Source organism: Danio aesculapii, chromosome 6 (assembly GCF_903798145.1).
Source record: "Danio aesculapii chromosome 6, fDanAes4.1, whole genome shotgun sequence".
Classification (NCBI taxonomy): Eukaryota; Metazoa; Chordata; class Actinopteri; order Cypriniformes; family Danionidae; genus Danio; species Danio aesculapii.
The window spans coordinates 23,835,800-23,856,635 of record NC_079440.1 but is presented as its reverse complement, the minus strand read 5'-3'; positions in this window follow the sequence as shown (position 1 = coordinate 23,856,635).

Genomic DNA, 20,836 nt, shown 5'->3' with positions numbered 1-20,836 from the left:
TCCAATGGCTCCTGGCCCTTACTTATCTTACTTACCTGTGAAAACTTTAATGCATTTTTTAGGGTGTCGTAAAAAGTTTCACCTAGCTGAGTTAGACGAGAAATTTTTGTAATATGATAGTATCTTGGTAAACTGTGCCAGTCCCGAAGGGGAAGGAGGATGTGGAGGCCACCTGCTACCCAGCTGTGGAGATCAGGTGACAATAAGAACACATTGGCTAAGATGGTCAGTGTGAAGGAAAGTCACAGGACTGCCTGGTAGGGAGACCAAACCGTGGATGAGTGATGCATATGTGATCGCCAATGGCGATCCCATACGCATCTGTCAGAGTGACAGCATATTTGGACACTATTTCTAAAGGCACCCCAGCTTGTAGAAAACAAGTTTCATCCAGGGACTGAAGGTGTGGTGTCACTACGGGGTGATGGCCAGCCAGAATGTCCTCGCGCACCATGCCCATCTGCGGACACGAAGTGGTCTCATATGAACAATCTGAGCGGCTACAGATATCATATGCCTCAGGAGTCTCTGAAAAGCTTCAGTGGGACCTCTATCTTCCTGCGGAATATATCAAACAGGACAGCACTAACCTGGTGTGTTCTTAGTAAGGTGCACCGTACAGAGATTCAGAAAGCCTAGTTCTATCCTGAGAAAAAAAGCAGGCGAGCTTGCTCTTTTCCCTGTTGACCTAAAACCCCAACAGGTTGAGTTTCCGGAGCACCAGGTCCCCATGCATAATCAACTGGCTCTCCAGATCGTGCAAAAAACTAGCCAATCTCAGAATAGCCAAAAATATAAATGCCCGCGAGCCAAAGAGGCATAGGGCACTTTCCGCAAGCTTCATAAAACCTTGAGGAAACAGGGACAGCCCAAAGGGGAGGACCCTGTGCTGCCATGCACGGCCCCCGAACGCACACCGGTGAAACAGTATGCATGGGGGAAAGCGCAACATGGAAGTGAGCATACTTCAGGTCGATAGCTGCAACAAATTCCACGGACGGGTGCATCGTCAGTTTTTAGCAATGCACTAGTAAATTTCTAGTTAAAAAATATTGTTGATAAATGTATGGTAGATAATATATAATTTAGCATTTTGATTGTTCCTTCAAATATACCTGTACAATTTAATACTGGTTTTGTGATGTAGGGTCACATGTTATTATATATTGTTTTTCACATACTATATAGTGGTAAAATGTGGAGAATTACTTTTTTCTGCTTAAAGGAGAGAAGATTTTTTTCTACACATTTCTAAACATAATAGTTTTAATAACTCATTTCTAATAACTGATTTATTTTATCTTTACCATGATGACAGTAAATAATATTTGACTAGATATTTTTCAAGACACTTCTATACAGCTTAAAGTAACATTTAAAGGCTTAACTAGGTTAATCTGGTTAACTAGGCAGGTTAGGATAATTAGGCAAGTTATTGTATAACAACGGATTGTTCTGTAGATTATCAAAATAAATAAATAAATTGTGTGTGTGTATATATATAAATATATATATATATATATATATATATATATATATATATATATATATATATATATATATATATATATAGATATAGCACTTAAAGGGGCTAATAATTTTGACAGTAAAAATGTTTTTTTATAAAAAATAAAAAATGCTTTTTTTTCTAGCTGAAATTAAACAAATAAGACTTTTCTGATTAAAAAAAAAATATTATCAGACATACTGTGAAAATTTCCTAGCTCTGTTAAACAAAATTTGGGAAATATAAAAAAATAAAAATAAATTCAAAGAGGGGCTAATAATTCTGACTTCAACTGTAGTTATCTAAGATATGTATGTGTGCTATTTTTAATAATGTTAGCCAACTAACGTGCTAATTTAGCACTATGTGAGAAATCACTTATTCTTATTTCCCACTTCCTGATTATTTTGGTAATCCATGAGACATATTTAGCTTAGTTTATTGCAAATAAACCAAAATAACAAAAGACTATACTTAATATGTTAGTTTTTTTAATATCTTCTATATGTGATAAAATTAGGATTGTTTGAACTTTACTTCATAGTTGTTGTTTATATATATATATATATATATATATATATATATATATATATATATATATATATATATATATATATATATATATCAGGTGTGCGCTATATAGGACAACCTTGTTGTTATTGTTTTTTGGGGGGTTTTTTTTCAAACAAAACGTTTAATTGAGTGACAGACATGTAGAATTACTAATATTGTTCTAATGTATTTATCATTATTTTAATACTACTAAAGTAAAACATTATACAAAATAACATTAAACTGAAATTAAAATGAACTGGTTTCTGAATAAATGGGACATCCAAACGGCTTTAAAAGGGAACAGGATATGACCAATTAGTAAGTAATCCCTAAAGAGAAGGCCCATGTTTAACAGAGCTAATGAAAAACAGAAGTCAGACTAATGTCACTGCTGACCCCGGCTAAACCTCTGACAGGGCCTCTGCTCGGGCAAAAAGGGTGGACGGACTTCGACGGTGCTAAGCAGTCTCGATTGCATGAACATTAACCCTGCACTGCCCTCCCCTCCAGCACACATCTGGCACAGAACTGGACTAGTACCAACTCTCAGTGGGCAATGCCCTTCTTTACCAAGGCATGCTGGGACAGATCGAGCATGAGTGTGTCAATGCCAAGTTGCTATATTTACAGAGGTAGGCAGCTAAATGCCAACTATAATCAACCTCATTTCCAGTTTACACAAGGGCATTCACAATCAGTACTCCCTTTCTAGAAATAAATACATTTTAGGCGGTCATTAATATTAAATAATTTCGCAAATTAAGAGGAAAAGAAAACTTTTACAATTTTATATAAGTTACTCATGCTTATTTTGGTCCAAAAAGTAAGCAAAAATTACAAAGAAAAGCATATTTCAGTATACAATTTATATCAAATGTAGTCTGTGACTGTGTTCTATATACCACTCCTCTAATGCCAAGGAAGACAAACACTAAAATCAGTTTAAATGTGAAGAAGTGTGAATGCCACAAATGGTACTGCTTATTAAGACAGTCATAGTTAGATTTTATGTTATGTGGACTAATGGCAATTTCATGTGCTTTTTCAGGTTTGGAACCTACAATTTAAAACCTAAATTTGGATTTTTTTTTACAAAAACAAGGGACGAGGGGGTCCAAAATGTTTAATTTTGGTAATCAGTGATGATGACCTGCAGCTGTGTGAGATGTGTCAAGATTGATATCAGCTGTGGCAGATAATCAGAGTCTGAATAGACACAAAACATGATGGGATGTGTAGTCCAGGTCAATGGCAGGTGGAGTCTTCAGGAGTGCCCTCTAATGAGTCTGGTGGGTTCTCCAGCTAAATGATTGTAACCAATTTCATCATATAGAACATTTATTCATTAACTTTCTTTTCTTTCCCTTTATTAATCTACCCAATTCACCTATACCACATTTTTGGACTTGTGGGGGAAATGGGAGCACCTGGAGGAAACCCACATGAACATGGGGAGAACATGCAATCTCCAGAAAGAAACGCCAACTGAACCGAAGCTTGAACCAGCAACCTTCTTGCTGTGAGAAAAACGTGCTGCACACTGTGCCACCATGCAGCCCCATAGAGCATTTATTAAAATAAAAATAATAAAACGTCTTCAGCACCTAATTAAAATTTTTGAATGTTCAAAGTCTGAGGTGGTGGCTCAGCTGCTTCCTTAAAAAAAAGATTTAGAATTATTATGTAATAAAGGCAAAACATATACTGTCATTTTTATTTGAATTAATGCAAAAATACTGGGCAAAAAATACAAAAAATATACAAATTTGCTAAGAAAATTCCATGTGACATTGTTTCCACCATTTAAAAAAACAATCGGTCACAAACTCTCATGTGATACTTGAATCTTTACTCTTACACTGTAAAAAAAAATATTGCTGCCTTAATTTTCTTTTATTGAATGAAATGAGCTTTTCATCTTAACTAAATCAAACAAACTAAATATATTAAGTTAAACGTTGCATTACTTAAACCATTTTAAAAAGTAATGTAAAAATATTTGTTGTCTTGACTTTTTGTCATTACATTTTTACAGTGTAGGGTCATTTTAACTGGCTTCCTCCCACAGTGAATGCCTGTGGTTTCTCAAGACTCTATCAACGACACTATTAAAACCAAATTTATGATATCAAAACAGAAAATATTCTAGCACATTTAATATCAGATTTTTATTGCACGCTATCTATTTTCTTGTCTCTCTCTCTTGCTTTCTCTCTTTTTGCATCATTCACTGTGATGTAAGAAGCAAAAAAAAAAAAGAAAAAGTACAATGCACCAAAGACTTTATACTCCAAGTCATACAAGTCATATACTGATTTTGTGATATAGAAAACATGATGATACAGAAATCTGTTATGTTATCATAAGAAGTGTGAAATAATTTTCATATTGGCGTGAGACAAGACACGATGTGACTGTTCACCATAGTATACTGGCAAACAATGTCCTTGCCCAGTCCGCATTTATTTTCAATGTATAATAAAATCTGCATCAATATACTTGTACATTTTCCTTTTTGTGTTCTAGAACATTAAAAATGATACTGGTTTGGAACATAAACACATTTTTGAGTGGGCTCCTGCTGTATCACAGCTCCCCGTGTCTATTACGTTCAATTAATTCTAAGACAATTGATTATTACTAAAATATCAATATATCAGACAGTAGATCCTTATAAAACAGATCCTTACAATATCTGGCATCTAAACTCCGGAACAGCCTTACTAGGACAGTTCGGGAGGCAGACACACTTTGTCAGTTTAAATCTAGACAAAGGGCACATCTCTTTGCTCTAGAATTTAAATAAAACACAGATTTAGAAATCCAAATCATCTAAAGTATTTTTAGGCTGCAGTAATAAGGGCAACTAGAGCATTGTACACTTCCCAAAAATAAACTGTCATTTGAATGGATCTACTGTATGCTCTTGTTAGTCTGTCTGTTTCTCCTTATACTGAGGTTCACATAATCTTGGATCAGGCCCATATCCAGAGTAGATGTGCTGCTCTTCAGTAGATTCACCTTCAAAAGTGGCTTAGAGCACTATCGTCTCACAGCAAGAAGGTTGCTGGTTCGAGTCCTGGCTTGGCCAGTTGGCATTTCTGTGTGGAGTTTGCATGTTCTCCTCGTGTTTGCGTAGCTTTCCTCCGGGTGCTCTAATTTCCCCCACAGTCCAAAGACAAGCTGTATAGGTGAATTGGGCAAACTAATTTGGCCGTAGTGAATGAATGTATGTGTAAATGAGAGAGTGTATGGGTGTTTCCCATCACTGGGTTGAAGCCATCACAATGCTGACCTCTGATAATTCAGAGGTTAAGCCCAAGGATTAACTGAGCGAACTGAATCATTTGAATCAACCAGGAAGAGAAGACCCAGAACACGCTGGAGAGTATGTCTTGCCTGGGAACGCCTTGGGATTCCCTGTTGGAAGTTAAAGAAATTGTCTGGGGATAAAGTCTGGGGTTCCTTGCCCTGGATAAGTGGCAGACAATGAATAGATGAATCAGTTTTAATTTAACTATAACTACACCAGCAATCAACAACAACTCTCCTACATGCCTGATTTGCTGGAATGTTCCACCATCTGAATCAATGTTATGGCTTTTTATTTTATTTTTTTCAACCACGTTGATTGACACAATCTCCGTTGTAAAAAGTGCTATTGAAATTGAGATTACTTGACTTATTTTTTTAATTTTAATTTTTTGGAAAAGCTATATATCTAAAATGGAAATTTAGATTCATATTATATTTTTAGCTTCAAAAGTTTGCAAAACATAACTGGCATTCATCAGCAAATAAGCATCATGGTGTTCCAGGTTGATGCGCTTTGACATTGAAGAGCTGAAGTCATGATGGTATTAAATGAGGTCCTCACAGGCACGGATCGCATGCACAGCGAGATGACTGAGCTCCCTCTAACAGGGCCTTGTGGCAAGGTTTTGTTAAACCTCATTTTTTAACATGGGCTATGGGGAACTATAATCCTCTCCATGTCATGCGCTATCAAATCTGAACCTGTGGGCATAGATATGGTTGTTATTCCATGTAAAGCATGAAGGTTTACTAAACCACGTAAGCATGCACACTATTCCAATGTCTGTATGGGAAATGAATACAAAATTTGTTTCTGAACTCTGGAAACTGTCCCTGAGGAGAAGAGCACCAGTTTACAGATGTGAGTTGCACTAGTTGTTCATTATCTTTTATTTGCTTCAACCTGATTTATATAGAAAATGTAAACCTAAATAAATATTGAATAAATGGATTTATTGTGTAATGTGAGCAATCAAATTAATTACGGGTTTTGAGACTGTTAGAAGCCGATGTAACCATGAATTTTTCAGTACTACCACTTCTACCAAAGCAATTTTGCCCATAAATATGTCTGGAGGTCTTGGATGAATTTTTAATGGACGAGCAGAGAAGATGAAAGAGGGAATGGTAGGATCAGGGGGACACGAGCATTGAGCTGCTGGCACAAAGCAGAGAGGCCCCTCACCTCCAATCTTTCACAGTGACATCCTCTATGTCTTATTGCTGTAATTACCCTTTAGTTTGTCACAGGCTCAGTCTCTCATTATCAGGACATGGAACAGGAGGTATAGCAGACCCATGGGCCGGACAGACAGGAGGTGCTCAGAATGTCACCTTATACTGTTTTTTGCATGTAATCTTGAAGCATATACGCGGTTCATTATAGGAAGAAAACACATGGAAAGAAAAAAGGAGTTGTCATTCTTATTGTTTTAGATACTAAGAATAGACACATCTGTCTTGGTTTAACTTGTGTAAATGTTGTCCCTCTCACACTGAGATATATTAAATAGTTAATATGTGTTCAATGTATGGTTCTGATTATAAAATCTTAGCTATAACTTTTAAACACAATATTTGCATGGCTTTACCAGTCACTTAGGTAGTCACTTAGTCACTTGTTAGTCAAGGTTTTCAGAACTGCCTTAATTGTTTGTGAAGCAGATTTAACAAGCTGCTGGAAACATTCCATGAAGATTTTAGTCCAGACTGAAAAACAAAGCGTGCAAAGCTCCTGTTTCAGCACACCCTAAAGGTGCTCTATTGGATTAATCTAGTGGCTGTGGAAGTAATTGTAGCATAGTGAACACAACGTCATGCCTCAATGTTCAAACTATGTGTTCATAATGATTTCAAATTTTTCTCATGTTCTGCTGGAAATAACGATCATACACTATGTATACTATGGTCATAAAGGGATGGACATGGTCAACAAAATATCCAGGTAAGATCTGGCAATCAAACAATTATCCATAGGTATTAAGAGCACCAAAGCGTATTACACCAATACAGCAACAGCAAACTAAACCGTTACTGATTCATTTCCTCTGAGGGATATGGCTTAATACTACAGTACAGTAGTTGCATTGCTGTGCGCTGTCATTTGGACATAGAAGAAATGGTCATCCCCAACTGAGCCTGGTTTCTCTCAAGGTTTTTTTTCCTTTACTTTCGTCGATTGGTGAAGTTTGTTCCTTGCCACTATCTGTGCTGGCTTGCATGGTTCAGGACTTGTGGAGCTATGTATCAATGGATTTTCTCTTCAGTGATAGAACTTTCAGCAGTGAAAATTAAACCACACTGAACTGAACTTCAGTTCAATTCACTATAATCTTCTATGTTAAGCTGCTTTGACACAATCTACATCAGGGGTGACCAACCCTGTTTCTGGAGATCGACCTTCCTGCAGATTTCAGTTGCTGGTTTATAAAACTTCATAACAACTAAATTCAATTAATCTTTTTTTCTATAGCGTTTTTACAATGTAGATCAGTGGTGCTCAACACTGTTCCTGAAGATCGACCTGCCTGCAAAGTTTAGCTTCAACCCTGATCAAACACACCTGCCTGTAATTATCAAGTGCTGTTCAGGTCCTAATTAATTGATTCAGGTGTGTTTGATCAGGGTTGAAGCTGAACTTTGCTGGAAGGTCGATCTCGAGGAACAGGGTTGAGCACCACTGATCAACATTGTAAAAGCGCTATAGAAATAAAGATGAATTGAGTTGTAATGAAGTTTTATAAACTAATTTCAAGAGGAGCACGTGATATGATTTATCACGACTGATCTCGCATTAATAATCATTAACTTCATTTCCATCCACCTATTTTTATGTGCATTTTGGATATGCGCATAAAACAAATCATTTCATGGAAATGGCAAGATGCGCATACATTTAGAAAATGTGCATAAAAAAACAAATGCTCTTACTGAGTAGGATAAACTTTTTTATTCAATAAGAAAAGAGGCGCATAAACTGCGATGGAAACACTTTTACCGAACAAATTCCAGTATGTGCATTAAAAAAAGTCATGTGATTTTGTTATAAGAGATCATGTGATGGTAAATATGTGTGTGAATGAATAAAACAGAAGGCTTAGCACACTGTAAAACATCTGGAATGTTGTTTTGGTCATTCTAAAATGCCCTAACCATCTTAGTGTTAGTGTTATTATATAATTGCCTTTTGAGGCGCAAGACATTTACAGTATTAAATGAAGAAAAGATTCACACAGCTTCTGCTACCACAGCAAATTCTATTTTTACTGTTGATATTTAGCGCCAGTTAATCAGGAAGTGACGATTTTGTTCGCATTGACTCGTTGGATGGAAACGCTGCTTTATTCGCACATCTTTTATGCAATATTCCAGTTTTGTGCATAACTTTAATTCACATTTTTGAATGGAAGCATAGCTACAGTATTGCTAGTCCAATCATATATCATTGCTAGACAAATCAGATGAATCCTAGCCTCCAATAAAATATGCCCAATCATCCTACCTTCCTTTTCTTTGTTTTTGAAGAAATCCCCCATCCACCCCATTTCCCGCCCTTTCCTCCTTTACCAGGAAGAGCTCTAGAGACCTACCTGATCTCGAACCCCCTGTCATGCTTCATGACCAGGCAGGAGCCCTGGGCTCAAGTATCTCCTAGCTCAGGGTTCTCTATCAGGACAGCAAGCCAAATCTGCAAATTATATCAAACAATAGCTAAGTGTGAACTCTTGAATTATTATGGTGTGGAGTTTCAGCTGTGTATTTAAAAAAAAAATGGTGATTCACTGGTGGTTTTATTCCCTTGGCTTGTTGCACCCATGGTGACAATTCTCTGTAAACCAACTGCATTCAGCAATTTTAGTTCCATTCCTTTGGTATAAAACTGTTGTGCTAAGCACCCTTACAAAAGGGTCCCAAAAAGTGGTACACTGTGGTTGGCTATTTTGTTACTTCTTACAGTGGAAATGGAAATAAATAAATACAGAAGAGTGGAAATGTGCCATAATACAAGACAGGATGGATCCACTCGTTCATGTTTATGCCAAATTTGGCCCATACCATCCAAATGTTGCTGCAGAAATCATAAATCATCATACCAGGCATTGTTCTCTCAGCCTTCTATTGAACACTTTTGGCAACCTTGTGCCAAGTGTAGCCTCATTTTCCTGTTCTTAGCTGACAGGAGTGGCACCAGTGTGGTAATACGGTACTGCTGCTGTAGCCCATTTTCAAGTTTCAAGGTTTGATGTGTTATGCAGAAAAATATTTCAGTATGCACATCTCGATTATAATGAGTAGTTATTGTTACCTTTGAGTTACTATTGGCTTTCAATAACCTTGACTCAGTCAGACAATTCTTGTCTGACCTCTGGCAGCAATAAGACAGTTTTGCCCACAGAATTTTATCTCCATTTTTCAGACCATTATCTGTAGAGATGGCTGTGCATGAAAATCCAAGCATATCAACACTTTACAAAATGCAAAGACCAGGCCATGTGGCACCAACAATGATGCTACAAGTCACTTAAATCATATTTATTCCCCATTCTGATGATTGATCCGTACTTGGTTTGTAAATTGGCAGATTATTCTGACCACATTTATTGGGTGATTAGATATTTGTATTCTACAAGAAAGTGAAAGTGTTCCTAATGAAGTGCTCTGGTGGTGTACTTTGTCAGGGTCAGTTAAGGTGTGAAAACAATAGGGATATTTAAGACATGTGCTTTTAATGCATATTAACTGTTTGAGTTGTCCAAATAAATAGCAGACATTACTAACACAATATTTGTTTGTTTGAAAAAAAAAATGGTAATTTTGCTTGTGTTTGAATTCGATTAGAGTAAAACAATTTATATTCAGCACATTATGTGAGCACAGCTTGTGTCCTTGTGCCTAAATCAGATTACATTTCTTCACTCATTTTTCATCCTGGGCTGAGGCCAGAGCAATTCAGGAGAAAAACATCTGGCACAAGGACGACACCGCAACAGTTTCCCACCTGGGATCTCATATACACAATCCATTAGACGCCTTTCAGTCCCACAACCAGCCGTTTAAATTACCAAACACATGCCAGAGCTTGCAAACAATAACACCAATTGTCAGCGATGCATTGACAATGCACAAATCTCTTCATTAGCCATCGTTAAGTGAAGACACACTTCCTGCAGCAGTACTGATTTAGTCTTCACGCATGTTTTGGAAGCCAGCCATGGCCTTATAACACGAGCTGTTTATGGTATGAGATGGAAATGATATTATTTTTCACCACTAATTTTTTACCACTAAATGTTGGTCTTTTTTCTGTTGAGATGTCAATCCATTTACCATTTTTTATCACATAGTCCTAGAGCACATTTCAAGAATAAGACTGAAGGTATGGTGGGTAGACATGCTTTTGCAAGCGAAGAGCATGTTTAGGGCATGGTCCTATACAAAGCATCATCAATTAATGTCACTGATAAAAGGTAGAAGTACAGGTTATGTCTACTTCACACTACTTGAATTTAACCATTGGTGGATAGCTGTACTGTTCAGACTATATGACTTTGTGTTTTTGTCAATATGGAGTTCACATTACGCTACAAAACATGAATGATCCACAAGAGGAGGACACACACTACATGATGTGACCACAACTCTATCACTTAACAACCAAACCACAAGGAATAACGCTATTAGCTGTTTGAGTAATGGTGACCTAAACAGCAAACATGCATGTCCAAGGCCCATGCTGGCTTTTTGTGGGCACTGCAGGCTACAAAATGTCAATACCATATCTAAACAGGCCCTATGTGGGGTAGCCTAGGTATGGCCTACAGCTGCAGGCTCACTGCAGGCTCTGTATGAGTAGCCCACACTAGTGGACAGCCCACAATAACACTGGAACTAGCAGAATTCTATAACTGCCAGAATTACCATTTCAGTCATTCTGACTGTTCTCATATTGTCACGTCATATTTACATTCAGATTTTATTGAGGTATTAATATTAAGCTTTGAACGTCTGTAATCATATTTAATTATGTCATCACCCTAAAAATATGCTATTTTTTGTTTAAATATATAAATGTATAGTTAGGCTACGTTGGACCACCCGTAAATGTCCCAGTCTCACATTCATTTTCACTTTCTCAAGCAGGGGTGAAGGCTTTTTTGCAGCACTGAATATGCTGTTTTTAAAAACATATCTGAAGTAAAATTATGATTTTGCCAACAGAAAGTTGTTTCTGATAGCAGGAAAGTGTCAGGAAGCAGAACCATGCATATTTAAAGTCACAGGGAAAAGTAGTAGACAACTGAAATGCATGAGGTCATTTTGACCGCTATGGTAGTTCTTGAAATCATCGTAACTCTTTTGTATTTTGTATTTTTAATAAAATAACAATTTTAGGAGGAAATATCCAGATATTTAGTAAAAGTCAGGGAATTATAGTTATGTGTGTTTCATTTCAACAAATTTACTCAATTACAAAAATCTTGTTTGTCTGTTTATTTGATCATTTTATATTATCCCATATGACCCATATACAGTTGAAGTCAGAATTTTATAACAGAAAAATTATACAGCTTTTATTCTAGCTGAAATAAAACAAATAAGACATTCTCCTGAAAAATAAAAATATATATATTATCAGACGTACTGTGAAAATTTCCTTGCTCTGTTAAACATTATTTGGGAAATATTTAAAAAAAAAAAAAAAAAAGATCAAAGGGGGGCTAATAATTCTGACTTTAACTGTACACAGTTTATGATCCTTTAATTTATATTTGTTGTTTTTCTATTCTTTGTAATGTATTTTGGTCAACCAAGGCTGTATTTAATCATAATTAATAAATTATCATAATTGGTGTGTTTAAATTTTTTATCCTGTGTGTCAATCTAAAATATCAAGTTGATTATTATATAACCAAAAATAGGTTTCTTTAACTTAAGTCAAGATTACGTTTTTTATTTGAAAAACACTGGAGATGAGACATACCCTGAAGACCTACGGCTTCTGCCAGGTTTCTGAAGTGTGCATTTGGTGCACACTACATAAGGCCACACAACAGGATTTAGGAATTGATCTGAAGTGACAACTGATTCTGGGCCATGTGATAATGACAACATGGTAGTTGCAGCATCTCTAAATTGCATACATACCACCCAAATTCATACTACAAACCCGATACCAACAAAGTTGGGACAATACAAATTGCAAATAAAATCTGAATGCAATGATGTGGAAGTTCCAAATTCGTATATTTTATTCAGTTTACAACATAGATGACATGTCAAATGTTTAAACTGCGAAAATCTATCATCTCAGTGGAAAAATAAGTTGATTTTATATTTCATGGCATCAACAAATTTCAAAAAAGTTGAAACAAGGCCATGTTTACCACTGTGAGGTATCCCCTTTTCTTTTTACAACAGTCTGCAAATGTCTGGGGACTGAGGAGACAAGTTTCTCAAGTTTAGGAATAAGAATATTCTCCCATTCTTATCTAATAAAGGCTTCTAGCTACTCAACTGTCTTAGGTCTCCTTTGTCACATCTTCCTCTTTATGAAGCACCAAATGTTTTCAATGGGTGAAAGACCTGGACTGCAGGCTGGCTATTTCAGTACCTGGATCCTTCTTCTACGCATCCATGATGTTGTAACTGATACAGTTTGTGGTCTGGAATTGTCATGTTGGAAAATGCAAGGTCTTCCCTGAAAGAGACAACATCTGCATGGGAGCATGTGTTGTTCTAGAACTTGGATATACCTTTCAGCATTGATGATGCCTTTCCAGATGTGTAAGCTGCCCATGCCACACACACTCAAGAATTATTATAATACACGCACCCCACACCTTCAGAAATGCAGGCTCCTGAACTGGTAACAACTTGGGTTGTCCCTGTCTTCTTTAGTCTGGATGAGATGGCGTCCCAGTTTTCCAGAAACAGAACTTAAAATTTTGATTTGTCTGACCACAGAACAGTTTTCCACTTTGACACAGTCCATTTTAACTGAGCCTTGGCCCAGAGGAAAACGCTTGCGCTTCTGGGTCATGTTTAAATATGACTTCTTTTTTGGCCTATAGACATTTAGCCATAAACGGTGAATGACACGGTGGGTTGTGTTCACTGACAATGTTTTCTGGAAGTAGTCCTCAGCCCCATTATATTAGCATTCATGTTTGTGATGCAGTGCCATCTAAGGGCCCAAAGATCATGTACATCCAGTATGGTTTTTCGGCCTCTCCAGAATTTCTGAATCGTTGGATGATATTATGCACTGTAGAAAGTGATAACTTTTTGCAATTATTTTGCTGAGAATCTCCATTCTGATATTGCTCCACTGTTTTTGGTGCAGCATTAGGGAAATGGGTGTCCTCTGCTCATCTTGACTGTGTAGTTGTCTTGAATTCCAAAATGAGCCAATATTTGGCCTGAAATTTAAAAATTTCTCACTTTCAGCATTTGATATGTCATCTATATTCTATTGTAAATAAAATATACGTTTATGAGATTTGTAACTTATTGCTTTCTTTTTTATTCACAATTTGTATAGAGTCACAACATTTTTGGAATCGGGTTTCTATATGGAGTAGTATGAATACGTTTTAAGACAAATTCTAATGACATAATACTATCTACATTGTCAGTCACTATTATTAGCAAAAACACTTGCACATAATTGCTCTCACACATCAGTCCAACAATAGGTGGCACAGTGGGTAGCATTGTCGTTTCACAGCAAGAAGGTCAAGCCTCAGGTGGGTTAGTGGGTTAGGCATTTTTGTGTGGAGTTTGCATGTTCTCCCCGTGTTCGCGTGGGTTTCCCCCACAAGTCCAAAGACAAGTGAAAAGGGTAAGCTATATAGTTCGTAGTGTACATGTGTGAATGGGAGTGTATGGGTGTTTCCCAGTGATGGGTTGCAGCTGGAAGGGCAGCTTCATAAAACAAGTGCTAGATAAGTTGGCGGTTCATTCCGCTGTGGCGACCCCAGATTAATAAAGTGACTAAACCAAAAAGAAAATGAATGAATGAACATCAGTCCAACACCTTCTAACGAGGATGCTATGACAACTGACAGGCATAATTTACAGGGCAGTGGGTTCATTTTTTTTTTTTTTCAAAATTCACACACTACATACTGTATATGACCCTGTACATCTTCAAACTATCCCTAGTGAAAAGAAATTTGCAAAAGGACACTTGCAGTATAATACTATATGACCACTAGTTAACTACAAGTACATTAATGATGATTGCAGTATAAAACTACTAGTGTCTTATTGAATGAACGTGTATTCATGGTCTAGTGATTAGAGAGTTATACTTATGATCCAGTACAACCAAGGGTTTTTGGTGGTGTGTCTGTGCGTTTACCACTGTACTTAGCCACATCACTTTGACATCACATGACACTTTAAAGGTCATCAGAATGCAGAATTTGGGATATACAGTACGGATTATTTATTTATTCTGTCACCCCAAAAATAAAAAACAAACCCCATTGGCAGATTATTTGCTTGTTTTAAAGAAGAACTTAATTTTGACAAAGCAAGACAATATTTTTTGCTTGTTAAGAAAATGCTTCTTGACTGAAGAACTTTTAGGTATTTGGACTGGAAACAAGACAAGTATACTCTATGTATAAAGAAAAGTTTATTTTAAAAGTATACTTTTTAATGACGTTATAACTTGAGTAATTGTAATCTAAAATTCACAATGTCAAATGGCAGGAGTACCAGTATACCAGTTTTTAGGCACCCAAGAGTGAGCAGAAATCACCTAACCAAAATCTCTAGGTTTATTTATTTTATGTTTTTAAACAGGATCCCAATTACGCACGATCATGGTAGTGGCTATTTTTCCTGGGGTCCATCAAACACAAAACATTAAAGCCATAACAAAGACCAATATAAAACAACAACAACCCAAAATGCATAACATCCAGATCAACAATCCACTTGATATTGTGCCATTAAAATGTTTCTTCAACAACTTTTTAAACTTCATTGTACTGGTTACAAAACATGTAATGTCTGATGGCAATTCATTCAATGTTTTCATTCCTCTATACATTAGTCCATTGTTTTGCATTAGTTTTTGAAACAGGAAGCAAAAAAAACAAAAAAAAATCCTTTTGACGCATGCCTGGTGTTAAAATTATGACTAGCATTACAATACACCTTGACAGTACAATACACTTGGAACTCATGGCACATAAATATTTATTTTGAAACAGCTATCCTATCCTTAACCAATAACAAACCTGTAAAATGCAAAATGAGTCGTGCAGCTCTATTCTGGACTAACTGTAATTTATCCAAGTCTTTACTTGACGCACTCAACCATACCACTTGGCCATAATCTAAACAACCAATGCCTGCACAATTTGAGAGATGCAGTACTGTGGTAAAACTTGCACATCTCTTAATAATTGATAAATTTCTTCCCATAACTATTACCATTTTAATCGATCTGTTTTGACCACTTTAACCTACTATCAAGAAGAACTTCGAGAAGCCTAGTTTCCTCTCTACCTGCTCAATAGGCACACTAAGACCAATTTAATTGTGGTTTACATTTAAATTGAAAGTTTGAGCCAAACACAAAACTTTTGGTTTGTCAAATATAACCATGTTGTTTTGTACCCACTTTACCACTAATTGGAACTCATCTAAATAAGCACATATATATATATATATATATATATACATATACATATACATATATATATATATATATACATATATACATATATACATATATACATATATACATATATACATATATACATATATACATATATATATATATATATACATATATATACATATATATATATATATATATATATATATATATATATATATATATATATATATATATATACATACATATACACACACATACATATATACATATATACATATATACATATATACATATACATATACATATACACATATACATATACATATACACATATACATATACACATATACATATACATATACATATATATATATATATACACACACACATATACACATACACATACATATACATACATACACACATACACACACATACACATATATACACACACACACACACACCACACACACACACACACACACACACACACACACACACACACACACACACACACACACACACACACACACACACACACACACACACACACACACACACACACACACACACACACACTAAATAGATGTTGTATCATCTGCATACATAACTGCGCTTGCATGTTTTAAAAACCAAAAAGGAATATTTCATCAGTTTACTCAAAACAATGAGAAAAGTTTACTAGGATAAGCAGGTAAGTGATATTCTTGGATGGAGCGGTCTTGTAACCAGTTCACAATGTAAACAATGATCTTAATGCAACCATCTGAGTTTAACGTCACTTCCCTTAATCACAGCTTATGCATCCACATGTTAGGAGAAATGTCCACAGAAGAAGGGAAACACGCACAGCTGATCGCAGGCCAGAGAGAAGGTGAGGTGAACCATGTGCCTTTGTTTCCAGCCGATGAGTGATTGTAAATGGAGAGTTTTTATAGTGATTGGTGATTGCTGGTGCAGGTGTGTAAAATTAAAACTCAGGTGATTGTGCACGGGTGTGATGAGAGGTGGCTGAGGAGGGAGAGCGGTGATTGGTGCTGAGGGAACAAGATGGTGAGGGGGAATGGTGATTGGAGCAGTAGTAACGAGCCGGAGATGTGACAACATTGCAACTCTTTCACTTCCGAATAAAGCTGCGGTCACACTTGACTTTTCTTCCCATAGACTTCCATTCAAACGCACGTGAATGCGTCAGACCGGAAATGCAAGGTCATGCGTCAAGTTTCGCATGTTGCTGCGGTGCAAAGTTCAAGCTTGGTGAACTCTGACCTGCGAAATCGCATCACTTGACTGCATGAGACCAATTGAGGATTAAAACACGACCTCTCTGGACGGAGATTTAAAACATGGAGCAATCGCTCGCTTTTTTTTTTTATGTCTAATCATCTTGTTTAATCCCGCCCCTTTTCGCAGCGCGGCACGACAGAATTTCGCACACACATAGCCCAGTGTGACCGTAGCTTAAAGCTGCGGTCACACTGGGCTTTTCCTCCCATAGACTTCCATTCATACACACGTCAGACCAGAAACGCAGGGTCATGCGTTAAGCTTGGTGAACTCTGACCTGCGAAATCGCATCTCTCGACTGCGTGAGACCAATCGAGGATCAAAACAGGACCTCTCTGGACAGAAATATAAAACATGGAGCATATCGCTCGCTTTTTCAATGTCCAATCATCTTGTTTAATCCCACCTCTTTTCACAGCGACGTATGACAGAATATCGCACAGACAAAGCCTTGTGTGACCACAGCTTAACTTTCCTTTAGAATTAACTACAGATTAACTTGTTAACTTCCCAGTGTTGTGAGAATGTGTGTGTTCAATGGGAATTAATCAGCTGCAGCATTCAGTAATGAACACACACTGAGTGCAGAGGTCTTTACAATTCCCAATGAAGCCATAACTTTAAAGTTTTTACACCAGGCCTCGCAGTCAGTCAGCGATAACACACTAACCAGAACACTCCTTCTTTCTCTCTCTCTCCCTCTCTCTTCCTAGCCTTTACCTCTTTGCTCTCTCTCTTGTTCTGTCTGGCTCTCAATCTTTTCACATCAGCAACACTTAGCTTCCAGGCCTCACTAAGGCATGAGACTGCTCGTATACTTTACTGATAATAAATTTATGAACCAAACCTAGAAAGGAGGAGTATTAAACGAGCGAACGAATCGCCGCAGTTCACTTTACCAAGCCGGCATATCCTTTTCATCAACAAAAATAAGTCTTCAAAGGCAGTAAAAGCATGCTTAGAAAGTAAAGGGCCATTTGAGCGAGTATAGAGAGAATTGTAGAGGTGGGGGTGGGAAAGATATGATCCAGTACGAAACACCCCACCACACTCTCATCTAAAAGCTAAACCCAGCCTTTGAAAAACATACAGGGCCTTTAATAATTCAGTCTTTGGAGAGATTGAGTAGCTTCTTTAGCGTAAAAATCTGCAATCTCCTGACATAAGATCAGTCCCCATGGGGGCTTCGTGCTGAGTCTCATGCAGGCTCCTTGAGTTCTCACATCAGTACGCATTGCGCTCCGAGACACAATTCTGCACTTACAGCATTCCCAGTGTTCCTTTCCAGATCAATAATTATTGTAATAAACAATGACACACAAATAGTTTTACGCACAAACAGTCATCATTTCACAAGTAGGTGAAAAAACAACAAATTTGAGATAGAGAGAGAAAAAATAAAAAAGAATTATTAGCAATTATTGAAGTTGACTGCCGACTTAACTGCTGTGCCCCACCAATACTAGGCTGTAAATATTTTACAAATTTGCACCCTAAACACATTCATATTTTATCAGGTTTTTCAAGCAGTTTATTCTCAAAGCAAAGTGTTGGACTGCATAATTATTTCAGTTTAGCATGTTTTTTTGACCTATTACTTACATAAATACAAGAATTTGAGTTATTGCTCCTCAGAGGGCTAATTTGAGCTAAGGCATGCATTAATTAATATAACCTAGATGGAAAAAAAAAAGATATCCCTAAATAAGCTCTTGGTGAACATCCAGGATGACTGCCTTCTTCAAAGGAAATTGGGACAATTATTGCGCGGAAAGGTGCTTCATATTTTATGCTCTCAGAATCGCTCCCTTTAAATTGGCAGGTAGCCTGCCTTCACACAGATCTCAGGAGAATGTGTTTCACATCTATCAGTAACCAAAATAATTATGTTGCATTGCAATGAAGGCCAGAAGATGCATGCAAAACAACATAAGGCCACATTAAGTCAAATATCAATTCAAGGACATATGCTGATTGGGATACAAACGAACTTGCAAACGGGTTATGGTAAATTTTAAATACTGATATATAAATATTCAGTGTCCTTTTGACCCGTTGCTCTCCTTTTATAGTCTTAAGCCCCAAATTGGCTTCAGTTGTTACAAGTTTTAGTGTAAGGTTCATTAGTTAATGTTAATTAATGCATTTACTAACATGAAAAAACAATGAACAATACATTTACTACAGTATTTGTTAGTTAACGTTAGTTAATGAAAATACAGTTGTTCATTGTTAGTTCATGTTAACTGATTCATACATTCATATTCTTTTCAGCTTAGTGCCTTTATTAATCCGGGCTCGCCACAGCGGAATGAACCGCCAACTTATCCATCACATTTTTTATGCAGCCGATGCCCTTCCAGCCACAACCAACCTCTGGGAAACATCCATACACACTCACCCATACTCATACACTACGGACCATTTAGCCTACCCAATTCACCTGTACCACAGTGTCTTTGGACTGTGGGGGAAACCGGAGCACCCAGAGGAAACCCACACGAATGCAGGGAGAACATGCAAACTCCACGCAGAAACGCCAACTCTGTGAGACGACAGCACTACCTATTGCACCACTGAATCGCCACTTCATGTTAACTCACGGTGCAATAACTAAATGTTAACAAGCATGGACTTGGATGTTAATAACGCATTATTAAATGTCCAATTATAATTAATAAATGCTGTACAAGTGTTGTTCATGATTAGTTCATGTTAGTAAACGCATTAACTAATGAACCTTATTGTAAAGTGTTACCGAATTTTGTCATCAGAGCTGTATGTGCGAACTCTACAGGCATTGCCCAATTTTACAACTGACACATGGGCTTCGAATTGTTTTTGCACTACTTTATTTGTCCACAAGTTGCTTTAAAGTAACAAAAGGAACAATATAGACAGAATAAGAGAAACATACTACTGAAAACAATTCAGTACTGAAAACTACTAAAACAATTGAAACTCATGTTGACAAACGCTTGTGTGTGGGAATTAAATTCTCAAGCTGACCCCTATGTGAGCATTTTTATTCGTGTTATCGTTATTAAGTTATCATTGTTTTTGTTCTATTTAATATTGTTTATCCCATGACAGCCTGCATGAGTTATTAATGTATTTTTGTTTGGTTTGTCTTCTTTTATTTACATTTTTTTTCAAAATACACATAAACTTCCTGAGAACATTTTAAAATGTCTGATATTCCAATATGTGTAAGAAAATGTATATTTATTTTAGTTTGGATGCTTTACTGTCACACAGACTGAGCGTTTCACTTTTTTACACATACGTTTTCAATAATCTGGCTGAATGAGGCTGTTTACTTGGGAAAACAATAGAGTAAATTTTCTAGTTACCTAAACAGTGTGTATCTAATGTGAATAAATGACATTGTCTGAATATGTTTAAAAATAATTATTATTGCCATCTCGAGGCGAATTATTATTGCCATCCCCTACAGTCCAAAGACATGTGGTGCAGGTGAATTGAATAAACTAAATTGGCTGTAGTGTATGTGTGTGAATGAGTGTGTATGG